Here is a 25,923-nt window from a genome sequence, read left to right on the forward strand (position 1 = left end):
GTATAACGTATAAGGTATAACGTATAACGTATAACGTATAACGTATAACGTATAACGTATAACGTATAACGTATAACGTATAACGTATAAAGTATAACATATCACGTATAACGCATATCCTAGAACTTATGGCGTATAACGTATAATGTATAACGTATAACGTATAACGTATAACTTTTAACGTACAATGTATAACATATAACGTATAACGTATAGCGTATAACGTATAACGTATAACGTATAACGTATAACGTATAACGTATAACGTATAACGTATAACGTATAACGTATAACGTATAACGTATAACGTATAACGTATAACGTATAACGTATAACGTATAACGTGTAACGTATAACGTATAACGTATAACATATAACGTATAACGCATATCCTAGAACTTATGGCGTATAACGTATAATGTATAACGTATAACGTATAACGTATAATCTATAACGTATAACGTATAACGTATAACGTATAACGTATAACGTATAACGTATAACGTATAACGTATAACGTATAACGTATAACGTATAACGTATAGCGTATAACGTATAACGTATAACGTATAACGTATATCGTATGACGTATTCCGTATAACGTATAGCGTATAACGTATAACGTATAACGTATAACGTATAACGTATTACGTATAACGTATAACGTATAACGTATAAAGTATAACGTATAACGTATAACGTATAACGTATAACGTATAACGTATAACGTAATACGTATAACGTATAACGTATAACGTATAACGTATAACGTATAACGTATAAAGTATAACGTATAACGTATAACGTATAACGTATAACGTATAACGTAATACGTATAACGTATAACGTATTACGTATAACATATAACGTATAACGTATAACGTATAACGTATAACGTATAACGTATAACGTATAACGTATAGCGTATAACATATAACGTATAACGTATAACATATAACGTATAACGCATATCCTAGAACTTATGGCGTATAACGTATAATGTATAACGTATAACGTATAACGTATAACGTATAACGTATAACGTATAACGTATAACGTATAACGTATAACGTATAGCGTATAACGTATAACGTATTACGTATAACGTATAACGTATAACGTATAACGTATAACGTATAACGTATAACGTATAACGTATAACATATAACGTATAACGTATAACATATAACGTATAACGCATATCCTAGAACTTATGGCGTATAACGTATAATTTATAACGTATAACGTATAACGTATAACGTATAACGTATAACGTATAACGTATATCGTATGACGTATTCCGTATAACGTATAGCGTATAACGTATAACGTATAACGTATAACGTATAACGTATTACGTATAACGTATAACGTATAACGTATAAAGTATAACGTATAACGTATAACGTAATACGTATAACGTATAACGTATTACGTATAACATATAACGTATAACGTATAACGTATAACGTATAACGTATAACGTATAACGTATAACGTATAGCGTATAACATATAACGTATAACGTATAACGTATAACGTATAACGTATAACGTATAGCGTATAACGTATAACGTATTACGTATAACGTATAACGTATAACGTATAACGTATAACGTATAACGTATAACGTATAACGTATAACATATAACGTATAACGTATAACATATAACGTATAACGCATATCCTAGAACTTATGGCGTATAACGTATAATTTATAACGTATAACGTATAACGTATAACGTATAACGTATAACGTATAACGTATAACGTATAACGTATAACGTATAACGTATAACGTATAACGTATAACGTATAACGTATAACGTATAGCGTATAACGTATAACGTATAACGTACAACGTATAACGTATAACGTATAACGTATAACGTATAACGTATAACGTATAACGTATAACGTATAACGTATAACGTATAACGTATAACGTATAACGTATAACGTATAACGTATAACGTGTAACGTATAACGTATAACGTATAACATATAACGTATAACGCATATCCTAGAACTTATGGCGTATAACGTATAATGTATAACGTATAACGTATAACGTATAACGTATAACGTATAACGTATAACGTATAACGTATAACGTATAACGTATAGCGTATAACGTATAACGTATAACGTATAACGTATATCGTATGACGTATAACGTATAACGTATAGCGTATAACGTATAACGTATAACGTATAACGTATAACGTATTACGTATAACGTATAACGTATAACGTATAACGTATAACGTATAACGTATAACGTATAACGTATAACGTATAACGTATAACGTATAACGTATAACGTATAACGTATAACGTATAACGTATAACGTATAAGGTATAACGTATAACGTATAACGTATAACGTATAACGTATAACGTATAACGTATAACGTATAACGTATAACGTATAACGTATAACGTGTAACGTATAACGTATAACGTATAACATATAACGTATAACGCATATCCTAGAACTTATGGCGTATAACGTATAATGTATAACGTATAACGTATAACGTATAACGTATAACGTATAACGTATAACGTATAACGTATAACGTATAACGTATAACGTATAGCGTATAACGTATAACGTATAACGTATAACGTATATCGTATGACGTATAACGTATAACGTATAACGTATAGCGTATAACGTATAACGTATAACGTATAACGTATAACGTATTACGTATAACGTATAACGTATAACGTATAAAGTATAACGTATAACGTATAACGTATAACGTATAACGTATAACGTAATACGTATAACGTATAACGTATTACGTATAACATATAACGTATAACGTATAACGTATAACGTATAACGTTTAACGTATAACGTATAACGTATAACGTATAACATATAACGTATAACGTATAACATATAACGTATAACGCATATCCTAGAACTTATGGCGTATAACGTATAATTTATAACGTATAACGTATAACGTATAACGTATAACGTATAACGTACAACGTATAACGTATAACGTATAACGTATAACGTATAACGTATAACGTAATACGTATATCAAATAACGTATAACGTATAACGTATAACGTATAACGTATAACGTATAACGTATAACGTATAACGTATAACATATAACGTATAACGCATATCCTAGAACTTATGGCGTATAACGTATAATGTATAACGTATAACGTATAACGTATAACGTATAACGTATAACGTATAACGTATAACGTATAACGTATAACGTATAACGTATAACGTATAACGTATAACGTATAACGTGTAACGTATAACGTGTAACGTATAACGTATAACGTATAACGTATAACGTATAACGTATAACGTATAACGTATAACGTATAACGTATAACGTATAACGTATAACGTATAACGTATAACGTATAACGTATAAGGTATAACGTATAACGTATAACGTATAACGTATAACGTATAACGTATAACGTATAACGTATAACGTATAAAGTATAACATATCACGTATAACGCATATCCTAGAACTTATGGCGTATAACGTATAATGTATAACGTATAACGTATAACGCATAACTTTTAACGTATAACGTATAACATATAACGTATAACGTATAGCGTATAACGTATAACGTATAACGTATAACGTATAACGTATAACGTATAACGTATAACGAATAACGTATAACGTATAACGTATAACGTATAACGTATAACGTATAACGTATAACGTATAACGTATAACGTGTAACGTATAACGTATAACGTATAACATATAACGTATAACGCATATCCTAGAAATTATGGCGTATAACGTATAATGTATAACGTATAACGTATAACGTATAATCTATAACGTATAACGTATAACGTATAACGTATAACGTATAACGTATAACGTATAACGTATAACGTATAACGTATAACGTATAACGTATAACGTATAACGTATAACGTATAACGTATAACGTATTACGTATAACGTATAACGTATAACGTATAAAGTATAACGTATAACGTATAACGTAATACGTATAACGTATAACGTATTACGTATAACATATAACGTATAACGTATAACGTATAACGTATAACGTATAACGTATAACGTATAACGTATAGCGTATAACATATAACGTATAACGTATAACGTATAACGTATAACGTATAACGTATAGCGTATAACGTATAACGTATTACGTATAACGTATAACGTATAACGTATAACGTATAACGTATAACGTATAACGTATAACGTATAACGTATAACATATAACGTATAACGTATAACATATAACGTATAACGCATATCCTAGAACTTATGGCGTATAACGTATAATTTATAACGTATAACGTATAACGTATAACGTATAACGTATAACGTATAACGTATAACGTATAACGTATAACGTATAACGTATAACGTATAACGTATAACGTATAACGTATAACGTATAACGTATAGCGTATAACGTATAACGTATAACGTACAACGTATAACGTATAACGTATAACGTATAACGTATAACGTATAACGTATAACGTATAACGTATAACGTATAACGTATAACGTATAACGTATAACGTATAACGTATAACGTATAACGTGTAACGTATAACGTATAACGTATAACATATAACGTATAACGCATATCCTAGAACTTATGGCGTATAACGTATAATGTATAACGTATAACGTATAACGTATAACGTATAACGTATAACGTATAACGTATAACGTATAACGTATAACGTATAGCGTATAACGTATAACGTATAACGTATAACGTATATCGTATGACGTATAACGTATAACGTATAGCGTATAACGTATAACGTATAACGTATAACGTATAACGTATTACGTATAACGTATAACGTATAACGTATAACGTATAACGTATAACGTATAACGTATAACGTATAACGTATAACGTATAACGTATAACGTATAACGTATAACGTATAACGTATAACGTATAACGTATAACGTATAACGTATAACGTATAACGTATAACGTATAACGTATAACGTATAACGTATAACGTATAACGTATAACGTGTAACGTATAACGTATAACGTATAACATATAACGTATAACGCATATCCTAGAACTTATGGCGTATAACGTATAATGTATAACGTATAACGTATAACGTATAACGTATAACGTATAACGTATAACGTATAACGTATAACGTATAACGTATAACGTATAACGTATAGCGTATAACGTATAACGTATAACGTATAACGTATATCGTATGACGTATAACGTATAACGTATAGCGTATAACGTATAACGTATAACGTATAACGTATAACGTATTACGTATAACGTATAACGTATAACGTATAAAGTATAACGTATAACGTATATCGTATAACGTATAACGTATAACGTAATACGTATAACGTATAACGTATTACGTATAACATATAACGTATAACGTATAACGTATAACGTATAACGTTTAACGTATAACGTATAACGTATAACGTATAACATATAACGTATAACGTATAACATATAACGTATAACGCATATCCTAGAACTTATGGCGTATAACGTATAATTTATAACGTATAACGTATAACGTATAACGTATAACGTATAACGTACAACGTATAACGTATAACGTATAACGTATAACGTATAACGTATAACGTAATACGTATATCAAATAACGTATAACGTATAACGTATAACGTATAACGTATAACGTATAACGTATAACGTATAACGTATAACATATAACGTATAACGCATATCCTAGAACTTATGGCGTATAACGTATAATGTATAACGTATAACGTATAACGTATAACGTATAACGTATAACGTATAACGTATAACGTATAACGTATAACGTATAACGTATAACGTATAACGTATAACGTATAACGTATAACGTGTAACGTATAACGTATAACGTATAACGTATAACGTATAACGTATAACGTATAACGTATAACGTATAACGTATAACGTATAACGTATAACGTATAACGTATAACGTATAACGTATAACGTATAACGTATAAGGTATAACGTATAACGTATAACGTATAACGTATAACGTATAACGTATAACGTATAACGTATAACGTATAACGTATAAAGTATAACATATCACGTATAACGCATATCCTAGAACTTATGGCGTATAACGTATAATGTATAACGTATAACGTATAACGTATAACTTTTAACGTATAACGTATAACATATAACGTATAACGTATAGCGTATAACGTATAACGTATAACGTATAACGTATAACGTATAACGTATAACGTATAACGTATAACGTATAACGTATAACGTATAACGTATAACGTATAACGTATAACGTATAACGTATAACGTATAACGTGTAACGTATAACATATAACGTATAACATATAACGTATAACGTATAACGTATAACGTATATCGTATGACGTATTCCGTATAACGTATAGCGTATAACGTATAACGTATAACGTATAACGTATAACGTATAACGTATTACGTATAACGTATAACGTATAACGTATAAAGTATAACGTATAACGTATAACGTATAACGTATAACGTATAACGTAATACGTATAACGTATAACGTATAACGTATAACGTATAACGTATAAAGTATAACGTATAACGTATAACGTATAACGTATAACGTATAACGTAATACGTATAACGTATAACGTATTACGTATAACATATAACGTATAACGTATAACGTATAACGTATAACGTATAACGTATAACGTATAACGTATAGCGTATAACATATAACGTATAACGTATAACATATAACGTATAACGCATATCCTAGAACTTATGGCGTATAACGTATAATGTATAACGTATAACGTATAACGTATAACGTATAACGTATAACGTATAACGTATAACGTATAACGTATAACGTATAGCGTATAACGTATAACGTATTACGTATAACGTATAACGTATAACGTATAACGTATAACGTATAACGTATAACGTATAACGTATAACATATAACGTATAACGTATAACATATAACGTATAACGCATATCCTAGAACTTATGGCGTATAACGTATAATTTATAACGTATAACGTATAACGTATAACGTATAACGTATAACGTATAACGTATAACGTATATCGTATGACGTATTCCGTATAACGTATAGCGTATAACGTATAACGTATAACGTATAACGTATAACGTATTACGTATAACGTATAACGTATAACGTATAAAGTATAACGTATAACGTATAACGTAATACGTATAACGTATAACGTATTACGTATAACATATAACGTATAACGTATAACGTATAACGTATAACGTATAACGTATAACGTATAACGTATAGCGTATAACATATAACGTATAACGTATAACGTATAACGTATAACGTATAACGTATAGCGTATAACGTATAACGTATTACGTATAACGTATAACGTATAACGTATAACGTATAACGTATAACGTATAACGTATAACGTATAACATATAACGTATAACGTATAACATATAACGTATAACGCATATCCTAGAACTTATGGCGTATAACGTATAATTTATAACGTATAACGTATAACGTATAACGTATAACGTATAACGTATAACGTATAACGTATAACGTATAACGTATAACGTATAACGTATAACGTATAACGTATAACGTATAACGTATAACGTATAGCGTATAACGTATAACGTATAACGTACAACGTATAACGTATAACGTATAACGTATAACGTATAACGTATAACGTATAACGTATAACGTATAACGTATAACGTATAACGTATAACGTATAACGTATAACGTATAACGTATAACGTGTAACGTATAACGTATAACGTATAACATATAACGTATAACGCATATCCTAGAACTTATGGCGTATAACGTATAATGTATAACGTATAACGTATAACGTATAACGTATAACGTATAACGTATAACGTAGAACGTATAACGTATAACGTATAGCGTATAACGTATAACGTATAACGTATAACGTATATCGTATGACGTATAACGTATAACGTATAGCGTATAACGTATAACGTATAACGTATAACGTATAACGTATTACGTATAACGTATAACGTATAACGTATAACGTATAACGTATAACGTATAACGCATAACGTATAACGTATAACATATAACGTATAACGTATAACATATAACGTATAACGCATATCCTAGAACTTATGGCGTATAACGTATAATTTATAACGTATAACGTATAACGTATAACGTATAACGTATAACGTATAACGTATAACGTATAACGTATAACATATAACGTATAACGCATATCCTAGAACTTATGGCGTATAACGTATAATGTATAACGTATAACGTATAACGTATAACGTATAACGTATAACGTATAACGTATAACGTATAACGTATAACGTATACCGTATAACGTATAACGTATAACGTATAACGTATAACGTATAACGTATAACGTATAACGTATAACGTATAACGTATAACGTATAACGTATGACGTATAACGTATAACGTATAACTTATAGCGTATAACGTATAACGTATAACGTATAACGTATAAACTATAACACATAACGTATAACGTATAACGTATAACGTATAACGTATAATGTATAACGTATAACGTATAACGTATAACGTATAACGTATAACGTATAACGTATAACGTATAACGTATAACGTATAACGTATAACGTATAACGTATAACGTATAACGTATAACGTATAACGTATAACGTATAACGTATAACGTATAACGTATAACGTATAACGTATAACGTATAACGTATAACGTATAACGTATAACGTATAACGTATAACGTATAACGTATAACGTATAACGTATAACGTATAACGTATAACGTATAACGTATAACGTATAACGTATAACGTATAACGTATAACGTATAACGTATAACGTATAACGTATAACGTATAACGTATAACGTATAACGTATTACGTATAACGTATAACGTATAACGTATAACGTATAACGTATAACGTATAACGTATAACGTATAACGTATAACGTATAACGTATAACGTATAGCGGATAACGTATAACGTATAACGTATAACGTATAACGTATAACGTATAACGTATAACGTATAACGTATAACGTATAACGTGTCACGTATAACGTATAACGTATAACATATAACGTATAACGCATATCCTAGAACTTATGGCGTATAACGTATAATGTATAACGTATAACGTATAACGTATAATCTATAACGTATAACGTATAACGTATAACGTATAACGTATAACGTATAACGTATAACGTATAACGTATAACGTATAACGAATAGCGTATAACGTATAACGTATAACGTATAACGTATATCGTATGACGTATTCCGTATAACGTATAGCGTATAACGTATAACGTATAACGTATAACGTATAACGTATTACGTATAACGTATAACGTATAACGTATAACGCATATCCTAGAACTTATGGCGTATAACGTATAATGTATAACGTATAACGTATAACGTATAACGTATAACGTATAACGTATAGCGTATAACGTATAACGTATAACGTATAACGTATAACGTATAACGTATAACGTATAGCGTATAACGTATAACGTATAACGTATAACGTATATCGTATGACGTATTCCGTATAACGTATAACGTATAACGTATAACGTATAACGTAATACGTATAACGTATAACGTATTACGTATAACATATAACGTATAACGTATAACGTATAACGTATAACGTATAACGTATAACGTATAACGTATAGCGTATAACATATAACGTATAACGTATAACATATAACGTATAACGCATATCCTAGAACTTATGGCGTATAACGTATAACGTATAACGTATAACGTATAACGTATAACGTATAACATATAACGTATAACGCATATCCTAGAACTTATGGCGTATAACGTATAATGTATAACGTATAACGTATAACGTATAACGTATAACGTATAACGTATAACGTATAACGTATAACGTATAACGTATAACGTATAACGTATAACGTATAACGTATAACGTATAACGTATAACGTATAACGTATAACGTATAACGTATAACGTGTAACGTATAACGTATAACGTATAACATATAACGTATAACGCATATCCTAGAACTTATGGCGTATAACGTATAATGTATAACGTATAACGTATAACGTATAACGTATAACGTATAACGTATAACGTATAACGTATAACGTATAACGTATAGCGTATAACGTATAACGTATAACGTATAACGTATATCGTATGACGTATAACGTATAACGTATAGCGTATAACGTATAACGTATAACGTATAACGTATAACGTATTACGTATAACGTATAACGTATAACGTATAACGTATAACGTATAACGTATAACGTATAACGTATAACATATAACGTATAACGTATAACATATAACGTATAACGCATATCCTAGAACTTATGGCGTATAACGTATAATTTATAACGTATAACGTATAACGTATAACGTATAACGTATAACGTATAACGTATAACGTATAACGTATAACGTATAACGTATAACGTATAACGTATAACGTATAACGTATAACGTATAACGTATAACGTATAACGTATAACGTATAACGTGTAACGTATAACGTATAACGTATAACATATAACGTATAACGCATATCCTAGAACTTATGGCGTATAACGTATAATGTATAACGTATAACGTATAACGTATAACGTATAACGTATAACGTATAACGTATAACGTATAACGTGTAACGTATAACGTATAACGTATAACATATAACGTATAACGCATATCCTAGAACTTATGGCGTATAACGTATAATGTATAACGTATAACGTATAACGTATAACGTATAACGTATAACGTATAACGTATAACGTATAACGTATAACGTATAACGTATAGCGTATAACGTATAACGTATAACGTATAACGTATATCGTATGACGTATAACGTATAACGTATAGCGTATAACGTATAACGTATAACGTATAACGTAGAACGTATTACGTATAACGTATAACGTATAACGTATAAAGTATAACGTATAACGTATAACGTATAACGTATAACGTATAACGTAATACGTATAACGTATAACGTATTACGTATAACATATAACGTATAACGTATAACGTATAACGTATAACGTATAACGTTTAACGTATAACGTATAACGTATAACGTATAACATATAACGTATAACGTATAACATATAACGTATAACGCATATCCTAGAACTTATGGCGTATAACGTATAATTTATAACGTATAACGTATAACGTATAACGTATAACGTATAACGTACAACGTATAACGTATAACGTATAACGTATAACGTATAACGTATAACGTAATATGTATATCAAATAACGTATAACGTATAACGTATAACGTATAACGTATAACGTATAACGTATAACGTATAACGTATAACGTATAACGTATAACATATAACGTATAACGCATATCCTAGAACTTATGGCGTATAACGTATAACGTATAACGTATAACGTATAACGTATAACGTATAACGTATAACGTATAACGTATAACGTATAACGTATAACGTATAACGTATAACGTATAACGTATAACGTATAACGTATAACGTATAACGTATAACGTATAACGTATAACGTATAACGTATAACGTATAACGTATAACGTATAACGTATAACGTATAACGTATAACGTATAACGTATAACGTATAACGTATAACGTATAACGTATAACGTATAACGTATAACGTATAACGTATAACGTATAACGTATAACGTATAACGTATAACGTATAACGTATAAAGTATAACATATCACGTATAACGCATATCCTAGAACTTATGGCGTATAACGTATAATGTATAACGTATAACGTATAACGTATAACTTTTAACGTATAACGTATAACATATAACGTATAACGTATAGCGTATAACGTATAACGTATAACGTATAACGTATAACGTATAACGTATAACGTATAACGTATAACGTATAACGTATAACGTATAACGTATAACGTATAACGTATAACGTATAACGTATAACGTATAACGTATAACGTATAACGTATAACGTGTAACGTATAACGTATAACGTATAACATATAACGTATAACGCATATCCTAGAACTTATGGCGTATAACGTATAATGTATAACGTATAACGTATAACGTATAATCTATAACGTATAACGTATAACGTATAACGTATAACGTATAACGTATAACGTATAACGTATAACGTATAACGTATAACGTATAGCGTATAACGTATAACGTATAACGTATAACGTATATCGTATGACGTATTCCGTATAACGTATAGCGTATAACGTATAACGTATAACGTATAACGTATAACGTATTACGTATAACGTATAACGTATAACGTATAACGTATAACGTAATACGTATAACGTATAACGTATTACGTATAACATATAACGTATAACGTATAACGTATAACGTATAACGTATAACGTATAACGTATAACGTATAACGTATAGCGTATAACATATAACGTATAACGTATAACATATAACGTATAACGCATATCCTAGAACTTATGGCGTATAACGTATAATTTATAACGTATAACGTATAACGTATAACGTATAACGTATAACGTATAACGTATAACGTATAACGTATAAAGTATAACGTATAACGTATAACGTATAACGTAATACGTATAACGTATAACGTATTACGTATAACATATAACGTATAACGTATAACGTATAACGTATAACGTATAACGTATAACGTATAACGTATAGCGTATAACATATAACGTATAACGTATAACATATAACGTATAACGCATATCCTAGAACTTATGGCGTATAACGTATAATTTATAACGTATAACGTATAACGTATAACGTATAACGTATAACGTATAACGTATAACGTATAACGTATAAAGTATAACGTATAACGTATAACGTATAACGTATAACGTATAACGTAATACGTATAACGTATAACGTATTACGTATAACATATAACGTATAACGTATAACGTATAACGTATAACGTATAACGTTTAACGTATAACGTATAACGTATAACGTATAACATATAACGTATAACGTATAACATATAACGTATAACGCATATCCTAGAACTTATGGCGTATAACGTATAATTTATAACGTATAACGTATAACGTATAACGTATAACGTATAACGTACAACGTATAACGTATAACGTATAACGTATAACGTATAACGTATAACGTAATATGTATATCAAATAACGTATAACGTATAACGTATAACGTATAACGTATAACGTATAACGTATAACGTATAACGTATAACGTATAACGTATAACATATAACGTATAACGCATATCCTAGAACTTATGGCGTATAACGTATAACGTATAACGTATAACGTATAACGTATAACGTATAACGTATAACGTATAACGTATAACGTATAACGTATAACGTATAACGTATAACGTATAACGTATAACGTATAACGTATAACGTATAACGTATAACGTATAACGTATAACGTATAACGTATAACGTATAACGTATAACGTATAACGTATAACGTATAACGTATAAAGTATAACATATCACGTATAACGCATATCCTAGAACTTATGGCGTATAACGTATAATGTATAACGTATAACGTATAACGTATAACTTTTAACGTATAACGTATAACATATAACGTATAACGTATAGCGTATAACGTATAACGTATAACGTATAACGTATAACGTATAACGTATAACGTATAACGTATAACGTATAACGTATAACGTATAACGTATAACGTATAACGTATAACGTATAACGTATAACGTATAACGTATAACGTATAACGTGTAACGTATAACGTATAACGTATAACATATAACGTATAACGCATATCCTAGAACTTATGGCGTATAACGTATAATGTATAACGTATAACGTATAACGTATAATCTATAACGTATAACGTATAACGTATAACGTATAACGTATAACGTATAACGTATAACGTATAACGTATAACGTATAACGTATAGCGTATAACGTATAACGTATAACGTATAACGTATATCGTATGACGTATTCCGTATAACGTATAGCGTATAACGTATAACGTATAACGTATAACGTATAACGTATTACGTATAACGTATAACGTATAACGTATAACGTATAACGTAATACGTATAACGTATAACGTATTACGTATAACATATAACGTATAACGTATAACGTATAACGTATAACGTATAACGTATAACGTATAACGTATAGCGTATAACATATAACGTATAACGTATAACATATAACGTATAACGCATATCCTAGAACTTATGGCGTATAACGTATAATTTATAACGTATAACGTATAACGTATAACGTATAACGTATAACGTATAACGTATAACGTATAACGTATAACGTATAACGTATAACGTATAACGTATAACGTATAACGTACAACGTAATACGTATATCAAATAACGTATAACGTATAACGTATAACGTATAACGTATAACGTATAACGTATAGCGTATAACGTATAACGTATAACGTATAACGTATAACGTATAACGTATAACGTATAACGTATAGCGTATAACGTATAACGTATAACGTATAACGTATATCGTATGACGTATAACGTATAACGTATAGCGTATAACGTATAACGTATAACGTATAACGTATAACGTATTACGTATAACGTATAACGTATAACGTATAACGTATAACGTATAACGTATAACGTATAACGTATAACATATAACGTATAACGTATAACATATAACGTATAACGCATATCCTAGAACTTATGGCGTATAACGTATAATTTATAACGTATAACGTATAACGTATAACGTATAACGTATAACATATAACGTATAACGCATATCCTAGAACTTATGGCGTATAACGTATAATGTATAACGTATAACGTATAACGTATAACGTATAACGTATAACGTATAACGTATAACGTATAACGTATAACGTATAACGTATAACGTATAACGTATAACGTATAACGTATAAGGTATAACGTATAACGTATAACGTATAACGTGTAACGTATAACGTATAACGTATAACGTATAACGTATAACGTATAACGTATAACGTATAGCGGATAACGTATAACGTATAACGTATAACGTATAACGTATAACGTATAACGTATAACGTATAACGTATAACGTATAACGTGTAACGTATAACGTATAACGTATAACATATAACGTATAACGCATATCCTAGAACTTATGGCGTATAACGTATAATGTATAACGTATAACGTATAACGTATAATCTATAACGTATAACGTATAACGTATAACGTATAACGTATAACGTATAACGTATAACGTATAACGTATAACGTATAACGTATAACGTATAACGTATAACGTATAACGTATAACGTATAACCTATAACGTATAACGTATAACGTATAACGTATAACGTATAACGTATAACGTATAACGTATAACGTATAACGTATAACGTATAACGTATAACGTATAACGTATAACGTATAACGTATAACGTATAACGTATAACGTATAGCGTATAACGTATAACGTATAACGTATAACATATAACGTATAACGCATATCCTAGAACTTATGGCGTATAACGTATAATGTATAACGTATAACGTATAACGTATAACGTATAACGTAAAACGTATAACGTATAACGTATAACGTATAACATATAACGTATAACGCATATCCTAGAACTTATGGCGTATAACGTATAATGTATAACGTATAACGTATAACGTATAACGTATAACGTATAACGTATAGCGTATAACGTATAACGTATAACGTATAACGTATAACGTATAACGTATAACGTATAACGTATAGCGTATAACGTATAACGTATAACGTATAACGTATATCGTATGACGTATAACGTATAACGTATAGCGTATAACGTATAACGTATAACGTATAACGTATAACGTATTACGTATAACGTATAACGTATAACGTATAACGTATAACGTATAACGTATAACGTATAACGTATAACATATAACGTATAACGTATAACATATAACGTATAACGCATATCCTAGAACTTATGGCGTATAACGTATAATTTATAACGTATAACGTATATCGTATAACGTATAACGTATAACATATAACGTATAACGCATATCCTAGAACTTATGGCGTATAACGTATAATGTATAACGTATAACGTATAACGTATAACGTATAACGTATAACGTATAACGTATAACGTATAACGTATAACGTATAACGTATAACGTATAACGTATAACGTATAACGTATAACGTATAACGTATAACGTATAACGTATAACGTATAACGTATAACGTATAACGTATAACGTATAACGTATAACGTATAACGTATAACGTATAACGTATAACGTATAACGTATAACGTATAACGTATAACGTATAACGTATAACGTATAACGTATAACGTATAACGTATAACGTGTAACGTATAACGTATAACGTATAACATATAACGTATAACGCATATCCTAGAACTTATGGCGTATAACGTATAATGTATAACGTATAACGTATAACGTATAACGTATAACGTATAACGTATAACGTATAACGCATAACGTATAACGTATAGCGTATAACGTATAACGTATAACGTATAACGTATATCGTATGACGTATAACGTATAACGTATAGCGTATAACGTATAACGTATAACGTATAACGTATAACGTATTACGTATAACGTATAACGTATAACGTATAACGTATAACGTATAACGTATAACGTATAACGTATAACATATAACGTATAACGTATAACATATAACGTATAACGAATATCCTAGAACTTATGGCGTATAACGTATAATTTATAACGTATAACGTATAACGTATAACGTATAACGTATAACGTATAACGTATAACGTATAACGTATAACGTATAACGTATAACGTATAACGTAAAACGTATAACGTATAACGTATAGCGTATAACGTATAACGTATAACGTACAACGTATAACGTATAACGTATAACGTATAACGTATAACGTATAACGTATAACGTATAACGTATAACGTATAACGTATAACGTATAACGTATAACGTATAACGTATAACGTATAACGTATAACGTATAACGTATAACGTGTAACGTATAACGTATAACGTATAACATATAACGTATAACGCATATCCTAGAACTTATGGCGTATAACGTATAATGTATAACGTATAACGTATAACGTATAACGTATAACGCATAACGTATAACGTATAACGTATAACGTATAACGTATAGCGTATAACGTATAACGTATAACGTATAACGTATATCGTATTACGTATAACGTATAACGTATAGCGTATAACGTATAACGTATAACGTATAACGTATAACGTATTACGTATAACGTATAACGTATAACGTATAACGTATAACGTATAACGTATAACGTATAACGTATAACATATAACGTATAACGTGTAACATATAACGTATAACGCATATCCTAGAACTTATGGCGTATAACGTATAATTTATAACGTATAACGTATAACGTATAACGTATAACGTATAACGTATAACGTATAACGTATAACGTATAACATATAACGTATAACGCATATCCTAGAACTTATGGCGTATAACGTATAATGTATAACGTATAACGTATAACGTATAACGTATAACGTATAACGTATAACGTATAACGTATAACGTATAACGTATAACGTATAACGTATACCGTATAACGTATAACGTATAACGTATAACGTATAACGTATAACGTATAACGTATAACGTATAACGTATAACGTATAACGTATGACGTAAAACGTATAACGTATAACTTATAGCGTATAACGTATAACGTATAACGTATAACGTATAAACTATAACACATAACGTATAACGTATAACGTATAACGTATAACGTATAACGTATAACGTATAACGTATAACGTATAACGTATAACGTATAACGTATAACGTATAACGTATAACGTATAACGTATAACGTATAACGTATAACGTATAACGTATAACGTATAACGTATAACGTATAACGTATAACGTATAACGTATAACGTATAACGTATAACGTATAACGTATAACGTATAACGTATAACGTATAACGTATAACGTATAACGTATAAAGTATAACATATCACGTATAACGCATATCCTAGAACTTATGGCGTATAACGTATAATGTATAACGTATAACGTATAACGTATAACTTTTAACGTATAACGTATAAAATATAACGTATAACGTATAGCGTATAACGTATAACGTATAACGTATAACGTATAACGTATAACGTATAACGTATAACGTATAACGTATAACGTATAACGTATAACGTATAACGTATAACGTATAACGTATAACGTATAACGTGTAACGTATAACGTATAACGTATAACATATAACGTATAACGCATATCCTAGAACTTATGGCGTATAACGTATAATGTATAACGTATAACGTATAACGTATAACGTATAACGTATAACGTATAGCGTATAACGTATAACGTATAACGTATAACGTATAACGTATAACGTATAACGTATAACGTATAGCGTATAACGTATAACGTATAACGTATAACGTATATCGTATGACGTATAACGTATAACGTATAGCGTATAACGTATAACGTATAACGTATAACGTATAACGTATTACGTATAACGTATAACGTATAACGTATAACGTATAACGTATAACGTATAACGTATAACGTATAACGTATAACATATAACGTATAACGTATAACATATAACGTATAACGCATATCCTAGAACTTATGGCGTATAACGTATAATTTATAACGTATAACGTATAACGTATAACGTATAACGTATAACATATAACGTATAACGCATATCCTAGAACTTATGGCGTATAACGTATAATGTATAACGTATAACGTATAACGTATAACGTATAACGTATAACGTATAACGTATAACGTATAACGTATAACGTATAACGTATAACGTATAACGTATAACGTATAACGTATAACGTATAACGTATAACGTATAACGTATAACGTATAACGTATAACGTATAACGTATAACGTATAACGTATAACGTATAACGTATAACGTATAACGTATAACGTATAACGTATAGCGTATAACGTATAACGTATAACGTATAACGTATAACGTATAACGTATAACGTATAACGTATAACGTATAACGTATAACGTATAACGTATAACGTATAACGTATAACGTATAACGTATAACGTATAACGTATAACGTATAACGTATAACGTGTAACGTATAACGTATAACGTATAACATATAACGTATAACGCATATCCTAGAACTTATGGCGTATAACGTATAATGTATAACGTATAACGTATAACGTATAACGTATAACGTATAACGTATAACGTATAACGTATAACGTATAACGTATAACGTATAGGGTATAACGTATAACGTATAACGTATAACGTATATCGTATGACGTATAACGTATAACGTATAGCGTATAACGTATAACGTATAACGTATAACGTATAACGTATAACGTATTACGTATAACGTATAACGTATAACGTATAACGTATAACGTATAACGTATAACGTATAACGTATAACGTATAACGTATAACGTATAACGTATAACGTATAACGTATAACGTATAACGTATAACGTATAACGTATAGCGTATAACGTATAACGTATAACGTACAACGTATAACGTATAACGTATAACGTATAACGTATAACGTAAAATTTATAACGTATAACGTATAACGTATAACGTATAACGTATAACGTATAACGTATAACGTATAACGTATAACGTATAACGTATAACGTATAACGTATAACGTATAACGTATAACGTATAGCGTATAACGTATAACGTATAACGTACAACGTATAACGTATAACGTATAACGTATAACGTATAACGTATAACGTATAACGTATAACGTATAACGTATAACGTATAACGTATAACGTATAACGTATAACGTATAACGTGTAACGTATAACGTATAACGTATAACATATAACGTATAACGCATATCCTAGAACTTATGGCGTATAACGTATAATGTATAACGTATAACGTATAACGTATAACGTATAACGTATAACGTATAACGTATAACGTATAACGTATAACGTATAACGTATAGCGTATAATGTATAACGTATAACGTATAACGTATATCGTATGACGTATAACGTATAACGTATAGCGTATAACGTATAACGTATAACGTATAACGTATAACGTATTACGTATAACGTATAACGTATAACGTATAACGTATAACGTATAACGTATAACGTATAACGTATAACATATAACGTATAACGTATAACATATAACGTATAACGCATATCCTAGAACTTATGGCGTATAACGTATAATTTATAACGTATAACGTATAACGTATAACACATAACGTATAACGTATAACGTATAACGTATAACGTATAACATATAACGTATAACGCATATCCTAGAACTTATGGCGTATAACGTATAATGTATAACGTATAACGTATAACGTATAACGTATAACGTATAACGTATAACGTATAACGTATAACGTATAACGTATAACGTATATCGTATACCGTATAACGTATAACGTATAACGTATAACGTATAACGTATAACGTATAACGTATAACGTATAACGTATAACGTATAACGTATGACGTATAACGTATAACGTATAACTTATAGCGTATAACGTATAACGTATAACGTATAACGTATAAACTATAACACATAACGTATAACGTATAACGTATAACGTATAACGTATAACGTATAACGTATAACGTATAACGTATAACGTATAACGTATAACGTATAACGTATAACGTATAACGTATAACGTATAACGTATAACGTATAACGTATAACGTATAACGAATAACGTATAACGTATAACGTATAACGTATAACGTATAACGTATAACGTATAACGTATAACGTATAACGTATAACGTATAACGTATAACGTATAACGTATAACGTATAACGTATAACGTATAACGTATAACGTATAACGTATAACGTATAACGTATAACGTATAACGTATAACGTATAACGTATAACGTATGACGTATAACGTATAACGTATAACTTATAGCGTATAACGTATAACGTATAACGTATAACGTATAAACTATAACACATAACGTATAACGTATAAACTATAACACATAACGTATAACGTATAACGTATAACGTATAACGTATAACGTATAACGTATAACGTATAACGTATAACGTATAACGTATAACGTAAAACGTATAACGTATAACGTATAACGTATAACGTATAACGTATAACGTATAACGTATAACGTATAACGTATAACGTATAACGTATAACGTATAACGTATAACGTATAACGTGTAACGTATAACGTATAACGTATAACATATAACGTATAACGCATATCCTAGAACTTATGGCGTATAACGTATAATGTATAACGTATAACGTATAACGTATAACGTATAACGTATAACGTATAACGTATAACGTATAACGTATAACGTATAACGTATAGCGTATAACGTATAACGTATAACGTATAACGTATATCGTATGACGTATAACGTATAACGTATAGCGTATAACGTATAACGTATAACGTATAACGTAGAACGTATTACGTATAACGTATAACGTATAACGTATAAAGTATAACGTATAACGTATAACGTATAACGTATAACGTATAACGTAATACGTATAACGTATAACGTATTACGTATAACATATAACGTATAACGTATAACGTATAACGTATAACGTTTAACGTATAACGTATAACGTATAACGTATAACATATAACGTATAACGTATAACATATAACGTATAACGCATATCCTAGAACTTATGGCGTATAACGTATAATTTATAACGTATAACGTATAACGTATAACGTATAACGTATAACGTACAACGTATAACGTATAACGTATAACGTATAACGTATAACGTATAACGTAATATGTATATCAAATAACGTATAACGTATAACGTATAACGTATAACGTATAACGTATAACGTATAACGTATAACGTATAACGTATAACGTATAACGTATAACATATAACGTATAACGCATATCCTAGAACTTATGGCGTATAACGTATAACGTATAACGTATAACGTATAACGTATAACGTATAACGTATAACGTATAACGTATAAGGTATAACGTATAACGTATAACGTATAACGTATAACGTATAACGTATAACGTATAACGTATAACGTATAACGTATAACGTATAACGTATAACGTATAACGTATAACGTATAACGTATAACGTATAACGTATAACGTATAACGTATAACGTATAACGTATAACGTATAACGTATAACGTATAACGTATAAAGTATAACATATCACGTATAACGCATATCCTAGAACTTATGGCGTATAACGTATAATGTATAACGTATAACGTATAACGTATAACTTTTAACGTATAACGTATAACATATAACGTATAACGTATAGCGTATAACGTATAACGTATAACGTATAACGTATAACGTATAACGTATAACGTATAACGTATAACGTATAACGTATAACGTATAACGTATAACGTATAACGTATAACGTATAACGTATAACGTATAACGTATAACGTATAACGTATAACGTATAACGTGTAACGTATAACGTATAACGTATAACATATAACGTATAACGCATATCCTAGAACTTATGGCGTATAACGTATAATGTATAACGTATAACGTATAACGTATAATCTATAACGTATAACGTATAACGTATAACGTATAACGTATAACGTATAACGTATAACGTATAACGTATAACGTATAACGTATAGCGTATAACGTATAACGTATAACGTATAACGTATATCGTATGACGTATTCCGTATAACGTATAGCGTATAACGTATAACGTATAACGTATAACGTATAACGTATTACGTATAACGTATAACGTATAACGTATAACGTATAACGTAATACGTATAACGTATAACGTATTACGTATAACATATAACGTATAACGTATAACGTATAACGTATAACGTATAACGTATAACGTATAACGTATAGCGTATAACATATAACGTATAACGTATAACATATAACGTATAACGCATATCCTAGAACTTATGGCGTATAACGTATAATTTATAACGTATAACGTATAACGTATAACGTATAACGTATAACGTATAACGTATAACGTATAACGTATAACGTATAACGTATAACGTATAACGTATAACGTATAACGTATAACGTATAACGTATAACGTATAACGTATAACGTATAACGTATAACGTATAACGTATAACGTAATACGTATATCAAATAACGTATAACGTATAACGTATAACGTATAACGTATAACGTATAACGTATAGCGTATAACGTATAACGTATAACGTATAACGTATAACGTATAACGTATAACGTATAACGTATAGCGTATAACGTATAACGTATAACGTATAACGTATATCGTATGACGTATAACGTATAACGTATAGCGTATAACGTATAACGTATAACGTATAACGTATAACGTATTACGTATAACGTATAACGTATAACGTATAACGTATAACGTATAACGTATAACGTATAACGTATAACATATAACGTATAACGTATAACATATAACGTATAACGCATATCCTAGAACTTATGGCGTATAACGTATAATTTATAACGTATAACGTATAACGTATAACGTATAACGTATAACATATAACGTATAACGCATATCCTAGAACTTATGGCGTATAACGTATAATGTATAACGTATAACGTATAACGTATAACGTATAACGTATAACGTATAACGTATAACGTATAACGTATAACGTATAACGTATAACGTATAACGTATAACGTATAACGTATAAGGTATAACGTATAACGTATAACGTATAACGTATAACGTATAACGTATAACGTATAACGTATAACGTATAACGTATAACGTATAACGTATAGCGGATAACGTATAACGTATAACGTATAACGTATAACGTATAACGTATAACGTATAACGTATAACGTATAACGTATAACGTGTAACGTATAACGTATAACGTATAACATATAACGTATAACGCATATCCTAGAACTTATGGCGTATAACGTATAATGTATAACGTATAACGTATAACGTATAATCTATAACGTATAACGTATAACGTATAACGTATAACGTATAACGTATAACGTATAACGTATAACGTATAACGTATAACGTATAACGTATAACGTATAACGTATAACGTATAACCTATAACGTATAACGTATAACGTATAACGTATAACGTATAACGTATAACGTATAACGTATAACGTATAACGTATAACGTATAACGTATAACGTATAACGTATAACGTATAACGTATAACGTATAACGTATAACGTATAGCGTATAACGTATAACGTATAACGTATAACATATAACGTATAACGCATATCCTAGAACTTATGGCGTATAACGTATAATGTATAACGTATAACGTATAACGTATAACGTATAACGTAAAACGTATAACGTATAACGTATAACGTATAACATATAACGTATAACGCATATCCTAGAACTTATGGCGTATAACGTATAATGTATAACGTATAACGTATAACGTATAACGTATAACGTATAACGTATAGCGTATAACGTATAACGTATAACGTATAACGTATAACGTATAACGTATAACGTATAACGTATAGCGTATAACGTATAACGTATAACGTATAACGTATATCGTATGACGTATAACGTATAACGTATAGCGTATAACGTATAACGTATAACGTATAACGTATAACGTATTACGTATAACGTATAACGTATAACGTATAACGTATAACGTATAACGTATAACGTATAACGTATAACATATAACGTATAACGTATAACATATAACGTATAACGCATATCCTAGAACTTATGGCGTATAACGTATAATTTATAACGTATAACGTATAACGTATAACGTATAACGTATAACATATAACGTATAACGCATATCCTAGAACTTATGGCGTATAACGTATAATGTATAACGTATAACGTATAACGTATAACGTATAACGTATAACGTATAACGTATAACGTATAACGTATAACGTATAACGTATAACGTATAACGTATAACGTATAACGTATAACGTATAACGTATAACGTATAACGTATAACGTATAACGTATAACGTATAACGTATAACGTATAACGTATAACGTATAACGTATAACGTATAACGTATAACGTATAACGTATAACGTATAACGTATAGCGTATAACGTATAACGTATAACGTATAACGTATAACGTATAACGTATAACGTATAACGTATAACGTATAACGTATAACGTATAACGTATAACGTATAACGTATAACGTATAACGTATAACGTATAACGTATAACGTATAACGTGTAACGTATAACGTATAACGTATAACATATAACGTATAACGCATATCCTAGAACTTATGGCGTATAACGTATAATGTATAACGTATAACGTATAACGTATAACGTATAACGTATAACGTATAACGTATAACGCATAACGTATAACGTATAGCGTATAACGTATAACGTATAACGTATAACGTATATCGTATGACGTATAACGTATAACGTATAGCGTATAACGTATAACGTATAACGTATAACGTATAACGTATTACGTATAACGTATAACGTATAACGTATAACGTATAACGTATAACGTATAACGTATAACGTATAACATATAACGTATAACGTATAACATATAACGTATAACGC

Source organism: Ptiloglossa arizonensis, chromosome 2 (genome assembly GCF_051014685.1).
Source record: "Ptiloglossa arizonensis isolate GNS036 chromosome 2, iyPtiAriz1_principal, whole genome shotgun sequence".
Taxonomy (NCBI): Eukaryota; Metazoa; Arthropoda; class Insecta; order Hymenoptera; family Colletidae; genus Ptiloglossa; species Ptiloglossa arizonensis.